This window comes from Desmodus rotundus, chromosome 8 (genome assembly GCF_022682495.2).
Source record: "Desmodus rotundus isolate HL8 chromosome 8, HLdesRot8A.1, whole genome shotgun sequence".
NCBI classification, from domain to species: domain Eukaryota; kingdom Metazoa; phylum Chordata; class Mammalia; order Chiroptera; family Phyllostomidae; genus Desmodus; species Desmodus rotundus.
In genome coordinates this window covers 78731830-78748288 of record NC_071394.1, presented here as the reverse complement: position 1 = coordinate 78748288, position 16459 = coordinate 78731830, and positions in this window count along the sequence as shown.

Below are 16459 nucleotides of genomic sequence, written 5' to 3'. Positions count from 1 at the left end.
GGGTCACAGACAAATACTGGAGCAGCCCTTTTAGGAACTGGGCCCCATAGCAGGAGGTGAGCTTGAATGTAATGCACTTGAATCATCCCAAAACCATCCCCCTCAACCCTGTGGTGCAGTGAAAAATATTTCTTCCACAAAACCAGTCCCTAGTGCCAAAAAGGTTGGGGACCATTGCTGTAAGTGGAAGAAAAATTCCCATGTTCTAGAATTCACCTCTTCCTTTGCCATGAGCATGTCTTTGAACACTGGCTGTGGTAGGTAGGTGGCCAGGTGAGGTGCATCTTGTTGCCATTTCCACCCATATTCCAACAATGTCCATGGATGGCAGGAGGAGGGCTGCTTAGGTGGGCAATGGGAAACATTTTGCCCATGATCTCTCTTGTTCCTATCCAAATATTCTTCTCCATGCATGTCAGCCATGCATGCTCTAGCTTTGGGAGTGTCTTATGGTCTTGCTACTCCAAGTATATCCCACGGACATTGATTTCACTTGGGAATCTGTGAGAAATTTGGGCTGAACTCCAGACCTACTGAATGGTTTCCCAGGTGATTTGAATATAGTGCCCTCAAAATATTAGAAGGTGGTCCCAGTGCAAAGCTTCCATGGTCCAGTGGTTCTTAAAAGAACATACATCAAGTTCACTTGGAAGGATTGAGAAAAAACAGGTTGCTAGGCCCCGTTTGCTCTTTTGGGTTCAGTAGATATGGGATGGGGTCCAAGGATTTGCATTTCTGACAAGTTCCAAAGTGAGCACAGTCTATGAACCACTGCTACAGTCAAATAAATTGAGAAGCTGCTAAAAATTAAGCCAAATTAAACAGTTGGTTTTGAAACAGGTCTCAAACTTCTTGCCCTATAAAACCATTGTATTTTGGGGGCAGGCGACAAAATATCACTAGATATTAGTGTTCCATATAATGAACTTTTGGAACCATTGCTCTACAAACAATAAGGTCTGGAAATTTTGACAAAAAAAGAGAAAAAGCTGAATGACCTCTTCAGTTGGGTGAGGGGTTCTTTTAGTTTGGTGTAATGTCAGCACAGCTGTTGTGTCTTCTAGCAAATGAATAGCACGTTTCTCCGAGGGATTTGTACAGATTGAAAATAAATTATAAATTATTGAGATTCACATAACATAGACAAGGGATTAAAAAGGGACAAAAATACATCTGCAATGACATTTGAATTGCTGTTTCGTCTCCCCTACTGAAATTCAAGCCAAGAATAAAACATTGATTAAATAGAGAGCATTGACATTTTACTCCTGTTGTGCTGGATACCAGCCTAGACAAAGATCTGGTTAAATTCAAAAGACAAAGAGTCCTTTTGTGAAGCAGTAAGTTCATCTGGGAGAAATATTAAGTGAGGCCTCAAAGAAGAGAGTTCTCCAATGTCTTTACCTACAACACTCATTGAGAGGCAATAGGAAAATCACATTGAGAATGTATGGGGGTCGGAGAATGAAGGAATTGGGATACACATAAAGCTGAACTTTTCCTTCCAGTGAAGGAAATTTATATTAGGAAGTGAAACTCACAATGAGAAATTAGATATGAGGGAGAAGTTACATTCTTCTGAGCAAACAAAACATAAAATATCAATTTTATCATATTTTCTATGGGTAGGAGATATAATAGTGGACAAAATAGACATTTTTACCTCTTCAAAGAACACACATTGTAATACAGAATACAGGCTCAAAAATAATAAAACAATAAATCAATTAAGTGTTATGTTTGGACAAATAAGGAGAAGAAATGGAGAATAACAGGTTTTGGGTAGATTTGCTTTAAACAGTGTGCTCAGGGAAAGCTTCTCTAATGACTTATTTGAACTAGGAAAGAAGAGAATAGAAGTGACCTATAATAAATGCTTTGGTAAAAAAAACATTCTGGAAATACAGGATAGTGTATGAAAAGGACTGCAATTGGGAAAGAAATATGTGCATTTATGGAACAGAATGGAGACCATATTAATTGAACACTTGCTTTGTAAAAGTGACTACACTGAGTTACATGTGTGATTATGAGAGTGGTGCCTAAGCACGTAATTTTCTGGAGAGGGGGATGATAGTATTCAAGATCGAGTTAGACCTTGGCCCCCTGATTTTGGCCATTTCTTTTCCCATGTTTCATTCACTCAGTCCCAAACACTACAAGCTGGTTTCTGCCATGCTGATACAGAACAAACAGATTATTTGACCAGCCCCAGTTCTACATGTAGAGTCGCATGTAGTGGTAGTGACTGTTTCTCTTGCTAAAATATTCTATTACACCCCCTGACTGTTTTTAAGAGACATTCCGACATTCAGGCTAAGTTCAATTTTGGGTAAAAAACTCTGACAATTTAAAGTTGCTCAACAACTCTAAATCTTTAAGGAAGCTTATCATATCTCTTCATAGAAATGCTACAATAAGAAATGAAAGAGGCTTTGGACCAACATTGGGAAATACTGAGTCTATGAGTTGTATGATGACTCAAATTCATTCTCCTGCTACATATTGTTATACAAGAGTTTCAGATCAATAGATGTATTAGATAGATTCTGAATATAAGAAATGATTGCTTGAGGTATTTAATAAAGTAGAACTAAAGACTTCTTAACCCCAGACTTACAAGAAAGAGTATGCAAAGGATATAAATGTATCTAGAAGTGATTTTGGTGGAAAAATATTTTCGAAAGTAAATGTGCAAAAGATTGTTTTTGTATTATTTAATATAACTAAAACAAAAATAGAAAGCATGCAAAAAGATCCCAAAATGGTGGAGTTAAATATCAAATTGTTTTATTCAAGTCTCACAGGGTATTTATTCCTGAAAGACAAAGGGGGTTGGCAAGTGAATTCAACGAAAGCAAAACAGCTCAGATTTATAAAAAGAAAGGATTTATCTTTCCTCTAGTGATTTCCAATACTGTGAATCTGAGCGTTTGCCTTCCAAGAAGTTCAAATCCTTGAAATAGAAACTCTCCCACTGAGCACAGGCCATGTGATTGCTTTGTCAATCAGAAGTCCCAAATATTACACTTGCTATATGCTTTTAAGTGGCATCAAGTTATTCAAGGCTGGCTGAAATCATTCGAAGAAGAGGCAAAAATCTGCTTTTTCTTTTCTTTTTTTTTCTTTTTCTGCAAATGGCATGACTGTGTAATCAGACCCAGCCGAATCTGGCTTGTGTTGTTAGAGGACTCATCTCCTCATTAAAAACAAATCTTAATGGGCCTAATTTGAAGGCTGCTTTTGTCTGTAACTTGATCAAGAGGTAATGACTGTGAACTATGCTAAACAGAGAGAGAGTCAAAGAAAGTCAGAGACATTAAACAGTGCTGATTACAGTCACATTATAGTGCTTTGATATGCAAATGAAGCACACAAGGCAAAAAGTAAAAATATAAATGGGCTTGCCTTTATTTCATTTCTGGATCCTTTCCTTAGGGCATGTCAAAAAAATCTAAGTCTAAGAAATCACTCAGTTTGAGACACATAAAATTATTCTTTATAGGGCCTTAGTCTCTTTAGTTGTAAAGTGGGGATAATAATGTCTACAATTATTATAATAGGTTGGTTATAAGGATTAAATGAGTTAACATGTGAAGCATTTAGAACAGTATCTGGGTTTCTAATCCATCCAGCACATGGCTAATGATAGCTATAAGGCTTAGCTATTATTATTAATCTTATTATTATTGGCATTTTTTTCTATTTTTTAATCATTTTTTTCTATTTTATATCAATAAGAATACTAGTGATAGACTCACAGAATTTTAGAACCGGAAAAACTTTACGTTGTTTCCAGACCTGTATTCCATGTATATCCACTGTTATTTAAGATATTTGTAATATGAAAATGGGTTTGTGTTCCATGACTTTTGGGAAATGTTAGGTTAAATAAAATCAAAACCATTTCACCAGAGGGCCTCCAGAATCTTTAATATGCCAGAATGTGAATCTCAAAGAGGGTGCTATCCTTCTCAGTGTTTCCTAAATGTGTTTGACCCCAAACCTATTTTTCATAAAATGTCTCATAATTCCTGAGGAAAACTATTTCTTAGAGAAAATTATGGATAACAACTCAATGATGTCCAAAGGGGACCAGAACTTCTATGCCTTTGGCTAGTTACAGGCAGTCCAGACTTAAGCGTGGGTCTGCTGGTGCCTTCTCTAGGATACTGTGCATTAAGCTCACAGCTACTCTGCCCTGCATTTCTGCAGAAAATGATCTTGAGTGAAATAAGGAGTAAAACCTGCTGGTTAAAATCATGGACCTGGTTTAAGTGCTACTTCCCACTATGATTTCAGCAAGTTATTTCACTTTCTTGGGCCTTACTTTTTTTTCTCCTCTGAAAATGGGGTTGAAGACTTCACCTGCCTTGTGGGGTGATTGAGAATTTAAATGACATGTGTGTAAAGCACATACATTAATTATAAACAACTTATCATTGTTTCTGGTACATAGTAAATGCACAAAATATGTTGTCATTATTGATAGTGTTTTTAAAAGGAGACGGATCCCATAGTAGGAAAGGGAGATCTGATGATGATTGTTTGTTGTTAACTTCTTTTTTAAGAGTTTGCCAGCAGAAGCTCCTCTATAATGCTCTACTGTGAGCAATGCTAGGAAGAAGTCTATACCATTGAACCAGCTCTGCACAAATCACCACCTTGCCCTTTCCATCAGATGGCCAATAGAAACAGGGGCTGGAGGAGATTCTAGCCTAGGCTTGGGGTCTTCAGATTCTACTGGAGGAATTTTTCAGATAGGAAGCATCCAAAGGCCCCAAACCTACTCAGTCAAGCTAGGAGTGCCATAGTGCGATATGGGTCAGGCCCATCTATGACCTTTCTGTGACCAGTCCACAAAAAGATAAGTTTAGACATCAACAGTCTAAACAGCATTTGGAAACTTCTACAGCCATTTGCAGAGTAATTTTATGTTTCTGCACATGTTGAATCCAAATAATAATTTTTTAAATGGGGCTTGTATTTGAATATGTTATTATTATTTTATTTTTTAAGTAATATATTGGTATGGTATTTTACAAAGGCATCAGCTCATGATAGACTGAATATTAAAACAAAACAAAATAAAATAAAACTTGTCCTTTACATTAGATAGTTTGAGAATTAGTGTAAAACAGTGGCTGTCAAAAGTGTGGTCTCAGACCAGCAGTATTAGCATCACTTGGGAACTTGTTAGAAATGCAGTTCTTGGTCCCACCCCAGACCTACTGCATTAGAAATTCTAGGGTAGGGCCCAGCAATCTTTATTTTAACAAGCCCTTCAGGTGAGTATCATGCACACCAACTGAGAACATCTTCATGATAATTGTAAATTCTTCCAAACTTAATAGAGCAGGAGGAGGAATTATATCCCAAACTCTAGTGTGCAAAAATAACATAATATGATTTCTCTAAGATCAAATTAAGTATTTTTCTGAATTACCACTCATTGGGTTGGAAGTAATTTCAATGTCAGTTAGGATTAAGTTTAGTTATAGGCAATGGAGGCCCCAAAATAACTGGCACAATCAATAAGTAGACTTTTGAAAACAAAAGCCAGCCAGTGAGGGCTCTCTTGAGGTGAGTTCCACTGTCTGACCTCAACCCAAATCCTCTGAAACAAGAGGACACAGAGGTACGCCTACATTTTTTGATAGAATGGGAAAAACTCAAGGAGGACCCAGAACAAGACTGCAGTGTACTATCCTGCAGTATCAACAATGGTATTTGATCACCCTCTGTGGTAATCCTGGAGTCAGACCGATACCTTGGTCAGGGATTTTTAACCATTGTACCACAAGAATTTTTAAAACATGCAATACCTGACTATATAGTCAAGGGCAGTGACCTCTTTTTTCTTAGACTGTCAAATAAAAAGTGACAACGGCCAACACAACAATAGCCATCCAGTGTGAATGAAATTATAACTATTTTTTGTCAGATCAGCGAGAGTTTTATTTTGGGGGTGTCTGCGGAGGTCTTTATTTATTTATTTTTAAGATTTTATTTATTTATTTTTAGACAGAGAAGAAAGGAGAGAGAAGGAGAGAGAGAAACATCATGTGGTTGCCTCTTGCGCACCCTTCACTGGGGCCTCGGCCCGCAACCCAGGCATGTGCCCTGACTGGGATTCAAACCAGCGACCCTTTGGTTCACAGGTTGGTGCTCAATCCACTGAGCCACACCAGCCAGGGCTGCTGAGGTCTTTAAAACTCCCTTCATACGTTTTGGAACCCAAATTATGGCCTTAATCTCAATGGTCATGTTGGAGGATTCCCTCACTTGTGATAGATTTTTATTTTCTTGGTGCATTTCATTGTAACTGGAACTCTCAAGCAAAACAGGTGGGTGGAAACACAATTTACAAATTCATTCTCCGGCCGCTGGTGTGGAAGTCAATGTCTAGTTGAAAAATTCATTTCTGGGTGTATTAATTAGATCTTGAGACTGATGCTTTGTGCAAAGTTTAGTTTCTTTCAAGTTTGCCCCATTTCTATAGATTTCTGTTTTCATTGTTTCCAGTCTGTAGCTCAGGGAGTCCATACTTCCATTGGTCTAGGCTACTAAAGGCTGCTTATTTAGTGACATTTAAAAAAATATAAGTGAAAACATTGGCAATTTTTGAATGGATATTTACACATTTCCCAATGTCTACTACTGCATCTAATGAATTGTCAAGCATTATTAGATAATTGATTATACAATTATTATATACTCATTTAGTTGTAAAGTTTCCAAAAAGATAGAATCAGAAGCCAGGTTTGATTTACTGTTTGACTATGCTTCCCAGAATCATCTCTATTCCTTTACAGGAGTCTTCACATTTTGTTTCAGAGTCAAATATCCCCCCAGATTATAAGCTTCTTAATTTAAATATACTTGAAACTGATTCTCCTCCTACCATTGATTCTCTAACAAAAATTTCCAGGAAAAAGAAAAAGAAAATGGGAATGAAATATTATACAATTTTAATTGTATAGGAATGACTTGTCATGCAATTTGAATATAACATAATTATTTCCCTTTATTTTCAATTTTCTTCATTGTTTTTTGCTTAGCTTTAAAGAATAAAAAAAAATTAAGGGTATGATCAACACTGTTTATTCTCCCCCTTCATTTATAGTGAAAAAGGAATTTAAAACCACGATAATATTTGATTCTTTATATATGTAACAACATAGCTTTAAAACACATGAGGGAGAAATAGAAACATCCACAATTATAGTAAGAGGTTTCAATACAATATGCTGCTTTCCAAAGAATAAACATAGAGTGATTTTTAACAATAAAATTAGGAAACTTGATTTAATAAATACATCAAACATTGTGCCAATGAACATGCATAATATTTTCCAACACAAACAGAATATTCTCCCAAATTGACCATACTTTTTGCCACAAAGACTATGTCAATAAAATCATATCAGACCACAATCTCTATATACAACAGAAACTAACTACAAAAGAATAACCCAGAACCCCTCAAAAACCTCGATGCTTGGAAATTTAAGATTAGACTTTGTGAAAAACAGAAAATAAAACAATTAAATAGAAATCAGAAGTGAAAAGTGCAAAGTATTAAAATCCATTGGATGTATTCCAAATATAACTCAATGGAAAAGTTATATTTTTAAAAATGTATTATATCGATTATGCTATTACAGTTGTCCCATTTTCCCCCCTCCACCCTGCACACCCCCTCCCACCCACATTCCCCCCCTTTAGTTCATGTCCATGGGTTGTACATATAAGTTCTTCAGCTTCCTCATTTCCTGTACTATTCTTAACATCCCCCTATTTTCTACCTACCATTTATGCCACCTATTCTCTGTACCTTTTTCCCCTCTCTCACCCTCCCACTCCCTTGCTGATAACCCTCCATGTGTTCTCCATTTCTGTGATTCTGTTCCTGTTCTAGTTGTTTGCTTAATTTGCTTTTGTTTTTGTTTTAGGTGTGGTTGTTAATAACTGTGAGTTTGCTGTCATTTTACTGTTCATATTTTTTATCTTCTTTTTCTTAGGTAAGTCCCTTTAACATTTCATATAATAAGGGCTTGGTGATGATGAACTCCTTTACCTTGACCTTATCTGGGAAGCACTTTATCTGCCCTTCCATTCTAAATGAAAGCTTTGCTGGACAGAGTAATCTTGGATATAGGTCCTTGCCTTTCCTGACTTGGGATACTTCTTTCTAGCCCCTTCTTGCCTGCAAGGTCTCTTTTGAGAAATCAGCTGACAGTCTTATGGGAACTCCTTTGTAGGTAACTGTGTCCTTATCCCTTGCTGCTCCTAAGATTCTCTCCTTCTTTTTAATCTTGGGCAATGTAATTATGATGTGCCTCGGTGTGTTCCTCCTTGGGTCCAAATTCTTTGGGACTCTCTGAGCTTCCTGGACTTCCTGAAAGTCTATTTCCTTTGCCAAACTGGGGATGTTTTCCTTCATTATTTGTTCAAATAAGTTTTCAATTTGTTGCTCTTTCTCTTCTCCTTCTGGTACCCCTATGATTCGGATGTTGGAATGTTTAAAGATGTCCTGGAGGTTCCTAAGCCTCTACTCATTTTCTTGATTTCTTATTCCTTCATTCTGTTCTGGTTGAATGTTTCTTTCTTCCTTCTGGTCCACACCACTGATTTGAGTCCCAGTTTCCTTCCCATCACTGTTGGTTCCCTGTACATTTTCCTTTATTTCACTTAGCATAGCCTTCAGTTTTTCATCTAATTTGTGACCATATTCAACCAATTCTGTGAGCATCCTGATTACTAGTGTTTTCAACTGTGCATCTGATAGATTGGCTATCTCTTCTTTGCTTAGTTGTATTTTTTCTGGAGCTTTGATCTGTTCTTTCATTTGGGCCACTTTTTTTTTTTTTTTGTCTTGGCACTCCTGTTAGTAAGGGGCAGAGCCTTAGGTGTTCACCAGGGCAGGGTAACCCACGTCACTGTGTTGTGATGCTGTATGTGGGGGAGGGGTCCAAGAAGGAACAATGGTGCTTGCTCCACTCTCTGACAGTTTTCAGTCACTTGCCCCGCTGCCCACAAACTGGGCCCTTCTGGTGCTGATTCCCAGGTGGGTTTGTGTACATTCTAGGACCCTGTGGGTCTCTCCAACAAACTCTCCTGTGAGGCCGGGAGTTTCTCCTGGCACTGCAACCCCCACCAGTGTTTATTCCCCATGCTGGAGCCATGGGTTGTGGAGTCCTTCTTGCTTCCCAGTTGTTTCTCCTGGTTTATCTGCATGCGAATATGGGACCACCTGCTCCACCATTCACCGCCTTGCTGGGCCCACCAGCTGCCTCCTTACCTGCCCCACTCCACAATCTGCCGCCTCACTGCTTCCACCAGCCGCTGCCTTGCCGTGAATCCTCTCTGCCCAGCTGCCCATCTCTGACTCTCCTACTGGTCTGGATGAATGTTTCTTCTTTAACTACTTGCTTGTCGGACTTCCTTCCATACAGTTTGATTTTCTGTCAGTTCTGGTTGTTTCTTGTTTTTAAATTTGTTGTTGTCCTTCTTTTGGTTGTGCGAGGAGGCACAGTGTGTCTACCTACGCCTCTATCTTGACTGGAAGTCATAAAGAATAAAATTGCTTGTAATTCCACGCAAAGGCATCCACTTTTGATTATTTTGGTTCATTTTCTTCTAATCTCAAAGAAAGATATCATTTTAAAAACACTGCCTTTATTTTTTTAACATTCACGTGTGTTTTCCTTATGTCCATATGATTTTTTCCCATAATACAACCTATTTTCACAAATGCAAAACAAATAAAGTGTATAAGAAAACAAGATGCCTCTGTTTTGTTGTCAAATCTTTGGACCTGCTTGCCCCAAAATAGGCAAATTTACTTGGCTTTGGTAACTATTGGTTGGTTGGTAGTGAAACTTCTCTGCCAAATTACTGGGAGGGCAGGTAGTCCTCTAGAGCTCCCAGGTTCAGTTTGAATGGATCATATATGTATTTGAAGATAACATTTGAAATGTATGCTTCCCCTAGTAAGTAGTGTCAAAACTTACTCCTCTGGCTTTGATAGAACAAATTGCAACGGGGCAGCTTAATTAACTGACAGCGAGGTTAACATTTTTGTTTTAATGTTTTTCTATTTAACAAGATGCACAGGACAATTTTTTAAAATCCTGATGTGTGAAGTCAAGAAGAGAAAAAGTCTATGCAGTTTTTCACTCGAGGAGCAGAAAAACCATCTTAATAAAGCATATATATCAATATTCTTGATTCAGTTATATAACTGGAAAATATAACTGAACCCGTTATATTTCCCCATACTAAAAATTAGGTGAACCTTGTATTTACAAATTAAATCAAGAAAACGTAAACCCTGTACCTCTCAGTTTTTTTTTTTTAACTTTTCAGTTTACTTTGTCCTTCATCTTGTACCCACCAGGCAGAGCCACAACGGCAGTGAGATGAAGTCTCTTTCACTGGTTTCTCTGATTCAATCAAACCAGAATCTATCAGCTTCTCTCCTGAGTAAAGGAAGATGGATTTGGAAGAAATAGGGTATCATAAATGCAGAAGATTTCTATTTCTGATTAGACCCTGACAGCCACTCAGCATGTTTTAGAAATTAAGGGGAAAGAAAGTTTGGGATGGGATGAGAGTGAAGAGATGAGCAGCTATATCATTTACGTCTAGCCCCAGAAGAATGAAAATATGGCACACTTGATTTCACCCCTCCTGCCCTTGAGAGACATTGTTAATCAATCAACTCACATTTCCCACTGACCTTGAATATAGCCTCAGAATTCTCTTGGTGTAGCCCTCTGGACAGGTACTATGAATCTGTCTGGTTGGCTTATGAGATTTAGTGAGTGCATTATTTATTCATTTATTCAACATTTAGTGAGCATCTGAACTGGTCCAGGCATGTTAAAGGCATTCAGGAGCAAGACACAAAACTTAACATTCTAATGAAATGAAGCCTTCCTATCTTTTTTTTTCTTTGGCCCCGCACATTTGCTTGGCATGCAGTAGGTGTTCAATAAATTTCTTTTGTCACCTGGCACTGAATTGGCCTGTGAAGAGCAATCTGGCATCAACTGTCACAGCTGAGAAATGGAGTGTGGCTATGGTTCTCCCTCAAATAATGAGAACATTTGTTCCACCTGAGTTCACTTTATTCCCAACATCTATTAAAAACAAATTCACCACAAGATTAGTTCTCAACTGGATATGTTTTGAGGGGCAGGGGTAGATAGCAAGAAAAGAATCATACATAGAAACTCATGTCATCCCTTAAATCTGACCTCTGAATATGTTTTAGATCTGCTGATTGGATCCTTGCTAGAATACAATATCAGACTCCATCCTCAAAGAAAATAAATTAAGCCACACCACACGAGGACAAATGGTTGACATTTTGCTCTTGCTAGCATCTGTGTGCAGCTGTGAACAGCTGTGTTAATGTCAGTGAAGCTGTGATATGATAGCATCACTGAGAAGAGAGATAAAGGGCAATTCATTCAAAAAGCACTACTCAAAGAATCTCACAGGTGTGCTTAAGGATTGGTTATTCTGCTCTGTCCCTTCTATTTAAAATTTACTGAATTTATACTGAATTACTTCCCGCCAAGATGGAGGTGTAGGTACACACTTTCCCTCCTCGCACAACCAAAAGAAGGACAACAACAAATTTAAAAACAAGAAACAACCAGAACTGACAGAAAATCAAACTGTATGGAAGGAAGTCCGACAAGCAAGTAGTTAAAGAAGAAACATTCATCCAGACCAGTAGGAGAGTCAGAGATGGGCAGCTGGGCAGAGAGGATTCACGGCAAGGCAGCGGCTGGTGGAAGCAGTGAGGCGGCAGATTGTGGAGTGGGGCAGGTAAGGAGGCAGCTGGTGGGCCCAGCAAGGCGGTGAATGGTGGAGCAGGTGGTCCCATATTCGCATGCAGATAAACCAGGAGAAACAACTGGGAAGCAAGAAGGACTCCACAACCCATGGCTCCAGCATGGGGAATAAACACTGGTGGGGGTTGCAGTGCCAGGAGAAACTCCCGGCCTCACAGGAGAGTTTGTTGGAGAGACCCACAGGGTCCTAGAATGTACACAAACCCACCTGGGAATCAGCACCAGAAGGGCCCAGTTTGTGGGCAGCGGGGCAAGTGACTGAAAACTGTCAGAGAGTGGAGCAAGCACCATTGTTCCTTCTTGGACCCCTCCCCCACATACAGCATCACAACACAGTGACGTGGGTTACCCTGCCCTGGTGAACACCTAAGGCTCTGCCCCTTACTAACAGGAGTGCCAAGACAAAAAAAAAAAAAAGTGGCCCAAATGAAAGAACAGATCAAAGCTCCAGAAAAAATACAACTAAGCAAAGAAGAGATAGCCAATCTATCAGATGCACAGTTGAAAACACTAGTAATCAGGATGCTCACAGAATTGGTTGAATATGGTCACAAATTAGATGAAAAACTGAAGGCTATGCTAAGTGAAATAAAGGAAAATGTACAGGGAACCAACAGTGATGGGAAGGAAACTGGGACTCAAATCAGTGGTGTGGACCAGAAGGAAGAAAGAAACATTCAACCAGAACAGAATGAAGGAATAAGAAATCAAGAAAATGAGTAGAGGCTTAGGAACCTCCAGGACATCTTTAAACATTCCAACATCCGAATCATAGGGGTACCAGAAGGAGAAGAGAAAGAGCAACAAATTGAAAACTTATTTGAACAAATAATGAAGGAAAACATCCCCAGTTTGGCAAAGGAAATAGACTTTCAGGAAGTCCAGGAAGCTCAGAGAGTCCCAAAGAATTTGGACCCAAGGAGGAACACACCGAGGCACATCATAATTACATTGCCCAAGATTAAAAAGAAGGAGAGAATCTTAGGAGCAGCAAGGGATAAGGACACAGTTACCTACAAAGGAGTTCCCATAAGACTGTCAGCTGATTTCTCAAAAGAGACCTTGCAGGCAAGAAGGGGCTAGAAAGAAGTATCCCAAGTCAGGAAAGGCAAGGACCTATATCCAAGATTACTCTGTCCAGCAAAGCTTTCATTTAGAATGGAAGGGCAGATAAAGTGCTTCCCAGATAAGGTCAAGGTAAAGGAGTTCATCATCACCAAGCCCTTATTATATGAAATGTTAAAGGGACTTACCTAAGAAAAAGAAGATAAAAAATATGAACAGTAAAATGACAGCAAACTCACAGTTATTAACAACCACACCTAAAACAAAAACAAAAGCAAATTAAGCAAACAACTAGAACAGGAACAGAATCACAGAAATGGAGAACACATGGAGGGTTATCAGCAAGGGAGTGGGAGGGTGAGAGAGGGGAAAAAGGTACAGAGAATAGGTGGCATAAATGGTAGGTAGAAAATAGGGGGATGTTAAGAATAGTACAGGAAATGAGGAAGCTGAAGAACTTATATGTACAACCCATGGACATGAACTAAAGGGGGGGAATGTGGGTGGGAGGGGGTGTGCAGGGTGGGGGGGAAATGGGACAACTGTAATAGCATAATCAATTAAAAATATGGAAAAATAAGCTATTAAATTACAGTTGGTTACAAAAATAAATGAATAAGTGAATAAACAAACAAATAAATAAATAAAATTTATAATGAATCAAGGTGAACTCAGTATAGGTCTGTCAGAATTATAGGTCTTCTCTCTCTAGGAGTGGTGTTTTAGGAATACATGCTGTGACATTTATAAACCAAAATGAAACCGGGTAAAGAATTCCCTGCATGCAGAGAGGATTAGCTTCTGACTCTCCCTGTGATTCTTAGACCACTTATTCATTCCCTTATGAATAAGCCTCAGTTCTCCCCTCTGTGGTATAGAAAGCACAAAATGTGCCAAAGAAAGTGGCTCTTTCAGGGTACATCTTTATTTATCACCCTTGATAACTAAAGTTATTTGCAATTTAACTCTGCTAAAAGAAGCCATCAGCTATTCACCCTTTGACTGCAAATTGTCAACTAGCTCCTTTGGTGGACAGGAGGGGTCAGATACTAACTACCAGTGAAGAGGACAGAGGAAGTGAGAAAAGGGCACCCTGAAAAAAGAGATTAGAATGGTATTTGGATATTTGTTTTAAGAAGACTTCAATTTGCTGCTTGAAGGGAAAATTTTATGTCTGAGATGCCCTCTTGAAAAATAGAGTTAGAAGATATGGCAGTAAAATGTAAATTGGACAGAATCCTAGGTCAGTGTTCTCAAATGCTGGCTGAGTACATGGGCCACCTCCTTGGAATCTCCTAGTAAACTTGTTAAAGCTGCACATTCCCTGGACTCACTTAATGGCTGCAGAATCTCTGGGCAGGTGCCTGAGATGAGTCTAAAGTACAAGGCTAGATTTGGGAATTACTGGTAGATCCTGGGCTAAATGAACGAACAAACAAACATAAAGTTGAAAAGATAGTTAGGAGGGAAAAGAGCAAATAGAACAAGATAAATGAGATAGTAGGTCTATCCCTCCATCTGGAGACAAACCAGTAAGTAATATTTGGTAATCAATAAATAGTAATTAATTGAAGAATTAGTATGTGTCCAGTGCTTATTCAAATGGTTCCTATTCTTTAAAACTTTTTATCATTAAATTGTAAGGAACGTTATGAGTGAGATAGGACCCATGAAGCCCACTTAGAGCATGAGACACAAGCATTTTAAGGCACTCTTCTGGTAGGTGTCTGAGCCAGGCTTCAAACTCAGGTAGTCTGTCTCCAGAGTCCGTGCTGTAAACCTTGATTAGATATTGTCTTTTCTGTGTAATGGCAGGCTCCAGGGAGATGACGGTTAATAAAGCAGTGCCTTCCCTCAAGGAGCTCACAGAAATTCATAATGTATGAAAAAAGATAAAATAGTTTTAGGCTTCTCGCAGGATGCTGTTGTAAATGAATACAAGGTGGCAAGAATGATAACTATCTACTCAGTTATTGAAAATAACTATTAATGATTATTATTTAATTGTGACTAATGCTAATAATTATCACAATTGTTTTAGTAACTGAAATGATGCTAAGTGTGGTGCTTCATAACCTATTGCTGATATAACCTATTTGTGATAAATATAAGTGATCACAAAACATTGGTTTGAAAAAACAACTCCTCTTTCTTTTTGAAAACTCCTGTTCTTTTTGAAAAAACAAAAGAAGAGGAGGAGAATTGAAGAGAACTGGCAAAGGAAAAGGGCACTCCTGGTTTCTAATCCATGATTCCTAGATTGGTCACTTTAAGAAATAAGGGAAGTGAATGTTACTTGTTTTTAAATCATGACTTCATTCTCCACCTGCTTCTAAAAGAACTTAAAGTGACTGACTGAGAGCAAAAGAATCAGAACATTCTAGAGCTGCTGACAGAGAGAGAGAGAGAGAGAGAGAGAGAGAGAATGTATAGGTTACAAAGAGACTTGGACTTCTTGCTCTGCTCCCAGTGTCATAAATAGCCCAATAAAACTGAGTGAGAAAATTAGTAGTTAAAAAAAAAAAAAAAAAAAAAAAACAGTGGCAAAGCACTCTCTGGATTTGCAGCTCTCATCCTTTACAACCTAACCAATCTCTTTTGGTATTTATGTGTTTCTGTGAATTCTGACCTTTCTGGTAATTAACATGGGTACACCATATTCTGGAAACAGACTGGAAATGTTTGACATGTAGATTAGGCTGTGTTGACAAATAGTGTGGTCTGTCAGACATTACACAAAACACTGCCACCTGCAGAAAAAGAAGCCCTGAGTAGCCACATCTTGTCTACTGGAGTACACAGACCTGTGTATTTTGTGAGGAAAAGCACAGCTGAAAAGGATGACTTGTGTGCCACTTTTCAGGCCTTTTCCTTACTTACATGTCACTGTTGTCAACAATTCCCAGGACAACAAAATCAACTATCTTGACCAAGCGAATAAACAAATAAAAGAAATAAGGAAATAATCCTTCTGGTATTCCTTTTCAAAGACTTTCTCCTATAATAATTTTTTCCTTCCCGGAAGCAAACTCTAAGCCAAGGATAAGGATATTATTTGTACACAATAACGTCCATTGGCCAAATATATTTTTAGGCTGCCAAAAATGTAACAAAGAAGCATGTGGAATTTAGCTTCCCCAGAACTGAATTCAACTGGATGTCAAACTTCTAGTAGGACTTGTAAAAGTTCCATTACTGCTGGTAACTGCAGTTAGAGTGAAGAGGCAGCTGTAAAAAACATCTTGCCAAAACGTGATTTGGGAAAGGTCATTTTTATTACATGATTTATTTATATTGTTTCTTCATGGTACAAAGAGTTCTGATGTGGACACAGAGCTGAGAGTAGGAGAAATATTGAAAGAAATCCTTAAGGCCCACCAGTCACAGGCATCGTATGGGCCAAGGAGAATTTTGGTGTAAATTCTTTAGCTAAAACAGCCTTCAATTCAATGTAGCTTTTCTGCATCGATCAAATTAGAAAGAAAACTCTAGCATAAGATCAATCTTCTCCCCTATCTTCTTCG